The following is a 6486-nucleotide window of genomic DNA, read 5'->3' on the forward strand; positions in this document are numbered from 1 at the left end:
TATCGCAATTATTCAAGACATGAATCAATCTTCGCAGAATAGATAGCTGCCTGGTGTCACGCGCTGCTGGGAAAAGCCCCCATTGTCATGCGAATCTGGGAGGTGTGTTTAATTAAAAACAATGAAATATTGAAACAATTTAGTTTTGGTGACGTTACGGTTAGGTCTAGGGGTTTCAAACGCCACCATAGACCAGCGTATGTTACAGGTCAGAAACAGAACACACGGGTAGCATATAATAGAGAAAACAATCCCTTTAGTAAAAAATATAAAAATCTTTAATGTAAATACATATAAAAGCGAGAGGGATTACAAAGAGGAGGAGTATAATTATATATCCTAAAGTAACTAATCTATAAAAAAAAAGATACATCATCATATTGACTGATGACTGTATAAATGTGTGAATGTCCAATTGTTTGTATGTGTCACAGGTAGTAATAATAATAAGGCTTGTTTTCGAGTCGAAGATTAGTGAGGAATGCAGTATTTCCCGTGGCTGCGAAGTCCCAGCTGTGACCTACATATTTTGTTACATTCAGGGCAAGCATTTTCCGGAGAAGGTCAATTTAGATTTTCTTTTCGCCGTCTGCGTTTGTCCTCGGCAGCAAATTTTCTTTTGGTCTCAATTGTGTATCCAGTGGCCTTCGTGAATGACCTTCAGCTGTCTCGTTCTGAGGCCGCATGCAATCAGGTGCTCTCTTCTATGTTAGCCAAGGAAAGTTGACACCTAAGCTGATCTTTGAAGCGTTTCCGCGGGGCGTCTCACAGGTAAGATGCCAGAATATAGCACAGGTTTATTTGCTTTGATATAGTTGCTGAAGAAGTGCTAATTCTTTGATGGTGCTGAGAGGTGCTAAAATTGTATACCTTAATTGAAGTTGTCAGCTGATAAGATGAATTACTGTGACATGCTGGGGATTCTATATCTCTAGATCTAATATTATCTAGTAGATTGAAATAGTAAAGATCCTTTAATTCAAATACAGAACTTTAATACAAAAACTTGAAATCACAAAATATATTATTCAGTAATTACAAAAGTAAGCTGTAACAGACATGAAACGTTCAGATAAACCACTAAATTCTAACTCAAAAGTAATACATCTTAACCCTATGAAATCAATGATACGTGACAGTATTACCTAGCTCTTATGTTCCTGGGTTCGGTCGATGCCTCAGAAGCTTATCCCTCTGCCTTAATGTTGTAGACTTTTTTTGTCTGCTAGCATTAGCATCACTTTGGGAGGTGACAGCTCCAGCTGAAATATCGTAGTTAAATTAGTAAAAGCCCGGCCGCTATTATGTTCTCCTTGAAGTGGGAGTGTCACAGCGGGGGTTGGGGAAAATCAACGATGATTAGGCAGGCTGCGGGTGCTGAGAAAAGACTTCGGGTAAACTTAGTACTCGGTGTTAGCTGATGCCAAGATTCCTTCTATCAGCCATGGAGTTAAGGGTGGGTTCAACAGGAGCATGAGTTCTAGAAGTCGTGGTATTGAGCCAGGAGGGCTAAAGGGGATTCCGATGTCGTAGCAGGGAGAAATCAATGATTCGGATCCCGTAGCAGGCAGGAATTTCGCATAAAACAGAAAGTGTGGTGACTCTGCGACGGGCAGGAAGTCCACGTAATAGGGACCTCAAAATATTTAGTAAACAAGGTTGATAGATAAAGATAAACTTGTGAGTACCAAATGTGGTTTGACATTCGTACTAAGAGAAGGGGAGATAAGCTAAGGAACATGACAAACGTAATTGTCAAAGTGATAGAGTAAATCTAGCGAGAAGAGGAAAAGGTGAGGGACTTATAAAAGCAAAAATAAAAAACAAAATTAATAATAACTAATGCAGTGATAAAATTGTGCGACACTGTCAGCCAGCTTTTGGGCTGTGAAACCTGGTCGTTCGGACTTCTCGATGTTGTTGTAGGCTTGTGTCATGGTTTAAGAACTATAACTCAACCATTTATTGTGAACACTTTCATTTGCAACTACGAAGCCATTTTCTTCCTAAAGAACGATAAGCCCTTTTTTATTTCATCATTTCGATTTTCCTTGCTGTTTATTACCTGCCCTGACATTAATTTTCTACCCTTGGAGAATTCCATGGCTGGATATTCCCAGTAGTTCACAGTTGAGAAGGCAGCCTATTTTATGCAAAAATGTCTAGACCAGTGGGTCCCAAACTTCTTTGTCTCGTAGATCCCTTGACATATTTTTCGGTATTCGGTAGACCCCTTAAAATTTGGCAGATTCATTAACTTCATTTTTTTAAAACTGATTTCTAATGATAGTGAGGTGAAGACCAAACATACAAAATTAAATTAAAATCACGTGCAAGTTAACCTCATTGAAGTCACGGAACAAGACAATGTCCAATTTCCACTGGATTCGGTTTTTCTTTATTTTGTATTATTGGATCTTTGGCATCCAAGAACTCCCAAACAGTGTCAAAACAAAATCTTGTCAACAATTCCAGTAAGGTAAAATCACAATTATAGTCACGAGCTTTTTAAATGACAAACATTCTCCTGGATTCACGTTTACATCTCATAGACCCCCAATTTATCTTTTCCTTCCCGTAGACCCCTTAGAAATCATCGTAGACCTCTGGGTGGTCTGAAAAGACCCCTTTTGGGATTCAGTGGTCTATACAATGTTTTTTTTACTGCATGTATTAATATTAAATTTTAAATTATATGCTTTATTACCATGGACATAATTTTAAATTTCAAGATGAATAGCCTGCACGTGTTCAGAAACTGAATTCTCAGACGATAGCATTACAATTATTTTCAAATTGCATGCTATATGATAATGATGGGCAGCCATGCGTAATCATCCTTATAATACGTAAAGCTTGACAATGCGTTGACAGCTGAACTTATGCCTGCGTGGGTTTATGTGACTAGTATTTGAAGGCTTATTAATATGTGTATGTAATCTTTGTGCCCACCTTAGTTAGATCATTGCATTATTACAAAGTCTATTTCAACTCACTGTGTCTGTCCGTCTGGTACAAATTTTGAACACGTTATTTCTCCCACTTCCCATTCTCGGATCAATTTGAAACTTTACACAATTATTTTTTGCACATTACAAAACATGAATCAATACAAAGAATCAAGCAATTATTTAATCAATTAAGTAAAGTTTCCCTTTCAGACATAGCGATCTATGAGGCAGATGATGTTAAGGTCATTTGTTTCTTTGGCCAACGGTTAACGAGCAGGGTGTCATGTGGCCAGCACAAGGACCAACCGCCTTTACTTTCCCCAACTAAAGTCAGGTATCTATTAGAGTTCTAAAGAAAAAAAAATCCCGAAATTAAAAATCCAAGCTCTCACCGAAGCTCAAATTCAGGTTCGTCGATGCCATTGTAAAATTTCCAGAATCTTTCCTTAGTGACTGCCTGGTCGTTCGGTTTGCGCGCTGGACTGTTGCTCGGATTTATCGACGGTCGAGCGTTCAAACCCTGCCCGCTCCCATCCCCCGTCGTCGTGCGGGAGATTTGTACTAGGAAGTCAACTATCTTCAACTCTGAAGGAACAACCGAAAACATGTAAAACAAGATGCCACAATCCAATTATGACTTCCTATTCTTTGCTTTGAATATTCCTTTTTTTTAACTTCAACATGTCAAGGTTAGAGGTTATATATTTAATGTGAATATTTTTTTTCTATTATTTTTTTTCGTCTTTGTAGATCTATGTTATTACTTTTATTGCATAATTTATATTTAGTCTTAAGTTATTGATTAAAGTACAAAAGCTTGTTGGCATTCTAAATGTTTCACTATTAGATCGAATAGATGTTAGAAACAAATTAGAAACAGAAAATAGTTGGCAATTAATTTAAGGGAGATAATCTAGTGTTGAGCCTTAAAAACAAAAATGGCGTATTTCCTATGATAATATTAGATCTTGTACGGCAATAAGAAATTAAACTTTTTTCCTGCATATTCTTAAAATATAAGAGAAACCTGATTCTGCGTAATCTATTCTAAATCTACTATCTAGCCCAGCGGTTCTCAACCTTTTAAGCTCGGCGACCCCTTTTTACAATTCTTCACTTTGCGGCGACTTAGTCGTCTTAGTCTACTTTCTCTAGACCTTGGCCTTGAGTCTAATTTCTAGATCTAGTCTACTACAAGAGATGTATTGACTATATAAATATAATAACCCACAATGAATGAGCTACATGAAGTGCCTACCCTAACCAGGGGCGGACTGGGTATCAAAATCGGCCCAGGCATTACCATATAAACTGGCCCATAAATTATAAATAGTGACAAATGAATTGCATATATCTTATCATGGGTGTAGCAAGGATTTTTTTCAGTGGGTGTGTGTGTGGGGGTAACAATAGATTTTCTTTAGTTTTTGTTTTGGAGGGATAGGATAACCACAAAACCCCTTTTGGCTACGCTTAGGAAATTCGGTGACTGTAGTTTGCTTAAATTGGTTGCACTGGGGCATTAAGTAATTTTTTTTTCAGACAATGAGATCTGAGGCAAGTGATGATTTCAACCCGCCTTCCTCCATGTAATAGGTGTAAGCCTAATTCTCTTCAAAATGTATACATTTTCTTAACACATCGAAAACTGGATGTATGCTTGTGTAGGATTACATAATGTATTTTATTTGTACATTGTATGTATGTAGTCTGAAAACTATAAACAATACAATAGCAGCCTTAATGAGTTTGAAAATTTTTGGTATTATAGAATTCAGATGATTTCTTAAAAAAAAAAGATAGATACATCCAACACATTTTATGTGTCAATCTAGTAACGATAGTTACATCCAACACATTTTATGTGTCAATCTAGTAAAGATAGTTACATCCAACACATTTTATGTGTCAATCTAGTAAAGATAGTTACATCCAACACATTTTATGTGTCAATCTAGTAACAATAGTTACATCCAACACATTTTATGTGTCAATCTAGTAAAGATAGTTACATCCAACACATTTTATGTGTCAATCTAGTAAAGATAGTTACATCCAACACATTTTATGTGTCAATCTAGTAAAGATAGTTACATCCAACACATTTTATGTCTCAATCTAGTAACAATAGTTACATCCAACACATTTTATGTGTCAATCTAGTAAAGATAGTTACATCCAACACATTTTATGTGTCAATCTAGTAAAGATAGTTACATCCAACACATTTTATGTGTCAATCTAGTCATGCATGTTGATCTGTGACTTAAAATATGCTAAGTCATAGGTTTTCTTTGCTGACTTAGGCAACCCATTCCATTAAACGATAAGAGTATGCAGAACGACTAGAGGGGCACAAGTACATTCTCAAAAACATGAATAGTATTTGAATATATCATGACCCATTATTTAAAATATAAACATAAATCTCCTTTCATTAAATATTGGATGTAACAGCGCTATAGGCCTATAAATTATTATAATTTTTAAAAACATTTCCATCATTAATGACTTCATATTATGCCTATTAAGCATAAGTGTGTAATTAATTAAACTAGTAAAAAAAAATGATTTAAATCTAGATTTGTTTTTTTTTTTTTTTTGTTAAATAATATTTTTTTGTAAGCTTTAAGTGTAGTTTTTTTAGATTTATGTTATAAAAAAAAGAAAAAGAAAACTTATCTGTACAAATCTCAGAAAGAACTCTATACCCATATTGAGTTGTGAATAATTTGGGTGGTATGCAGTTTTGCGGCTGTGTGTGTGTTAAAGTTAACTCTTATTAAGTATTGTTTAAGAGCTTCTTCTTCTTCTTTCTCGTTCTCATTTTTATGTTGGAGCGTTCAGATGACTAGACCAATATATGAGATGAACTGCGCAGTGGTTTCCAAATAAGGGAGCTCTCCATGTAGTTTTCTTTCCATTGGGATGTTTTGGGGTCAGTGTCTTATGCAGGTCTCGTGGTAAAGAGAACAGTTCTTGAGATGACAGCTTGTCCATTTCTCATTTATTTTATTTATTATTAGTTTCATTAATTCTTCTGGATAGATGAAATGTTTAATTGTGAGTTTGTTTTTCCACTCATGGCGAGTGCCACAGCCATCTCATTTTCTACTAGTTCTATATGTGCTGGTATCCATTGTATCCTTTAAAGAGCTAATTGTCGTCCCTATTTTTTTTCTGCGCTATATCAATATTTTCTAACTTAATCCCTCTCATTCCTCTTTTTGATTAACTGACAATGGAACCATCAAAAGACAGGGGAGAGAAGGAAAAAAAACAAATGGGTGTGCCATCAAAAGTTATTTCGACCAGCTAAATAATTACGCAAAACACAACCTCAAAGACATGAAAGCCGTATAGCCGTATTGAAGTTATGCTGCTCATGCATAGCAAAAAGTATGGTGTAACGTTTTGCAAATGATAATATATAGGCTACAGAGTATAGTGTAAATTTTTGATATTCTTGTTAAATTTCAAACAAAAAAATAAATGAAAGCATGTTCAGGCATCTGTGTCTAGCTTCCGGCCGTTT

This window comes from Biomphalaria glabrata, chromosome 9 (assembly GCF_947242115.1).
Source record: "Biomphalaria glabrata chromosome 9, xgBioGlab47.1, whole genome shotgun sequence".
NCBI lineage: Eukaryota > Metazoa > Mollusca > Gastropoda > Planorbidae > Biomphalaria > Biomphalaria glabrata.